This window comes from Arvicanthis niloticus, chromosome 7 (genome assembly GCF_011762505.2).
Source record: "Arvicanthis niloticus isolate mArvNil1 chromosome 7, mArvNil1.pat.X, whole genome shotgun sequence".
NCBI lineage: Eukaryota > Metazoa > Chordata > Mammalia > Rodentia > Muridae > Arvicanthis > Arvicanthis niloticus.
In genome coordinates, this window is record NC_047664.1 from 16,298,955 (window position 1) to 16,300,155 (window position 1,201).

Here is a 1,201-nt window from a genome sequence, read left to right on the forward strand (position 1 = left end):
AAAAGTACAACAAATCAATAATTTCTGTCGGCTTTAAGATTTAAGAAAAACATCCCAAATTCATACTATGGAACCCAAAGACTTTTAAAATCTTAGCACTATGTTGTAAAAGCATTTGTTTACAATCAATTTAATCTCAACCCTTTTACAACATACTTTTTAAAATATTAAGACTTAAATTACCCTCCTTACAACAAATGGAGACTATCACAGAAAAGTGGAACTGGATAAAACACAGTGAACAAGAGTGGTGAAAAGTCTAGTTGCAATGGCTACATCTCCATCAGAGTTCCTGCATCTGTGCTCAGGAGCATCACGAGAGGGGCAGAAAGACTGAAGAAGTGCCAGGAAGTCAAACGTGAACCAGTCTTTCCTAGAAATGGCCACGCAAACAAAATGGGAACAATTGTGATAGTGGTGCACATATTAATGACAAAGTGGAAATTGCTCACAGGGTCCTACCCCTAGACAAAACAAAACAGAATGAAGAAAAAAAAAAAACAAAACCAAAACTATATGTCTATGACTTCTGGGAGAAGAATTAGTCTCTTTTAGCAAACAGTCTCTTTGTCGGTTGTCCAGTGCAGAGTGGTTAACTCTAAAACCATAAAACGATATATACACAAACAACAAAAGTGGACTCAGTGGTCTGTATCTACAAATTTGTACACACACACACACACACACACACACACACACACCAATAATAATAACGATACAAGAGCCTATCAACTTTTGAATGGGACGAACTGAGATCTTGAAGGGAGGGTGCCTTGGAAGAGCTAAAGGAGGAAATAGAAGGGGGATGGATGTAATTCTAGTTCAATTAAAAACATTTGAAACCTGCCCCTAGAAGCACTGCAAGTAACATGTTAGTCAGTAGGTGGCAGAGAGGAGCAAGGTTCTGTCTGTGTTCTGTGTTCTGACCTATGAACATATGAATGATTAGGAACCTAACATTCCCTGAAAAAGGGGGAGCCTGAGGTGATGACCAATCCTGTGCCACACAGGCTGTGATGTGCTCCAAGGACAGGAAACAAGTCAGAGACTAGAAGAACCCTGCCTGGGACTAAGGGCTCTGGGTGAGAGCAAATCCAAGACAGGTGACCTGTACATAGGGACATTCAGGCAGACCAGGTGAGAAGTGAGCCTAAGTTGACCACCAGACTGAGTACCATGGGGCCTGGGCAGGGAGATATCC

At 41.2% G+C, this 1,201-nt stretch overlaps 1 pseudogene; it reads left to right on the forward strand.

Moving 5' to 3' along the window:
- The first annotated feature begins 842 nt into the window (after positions 1–842).
- LOC117713219 (small nucleolar RNA SNORA17) lies at positions 843–961 on the forward strand (annotated as a pseudogene).
- Positions 962–1,201: the final 240 nt, after the last annotated feature.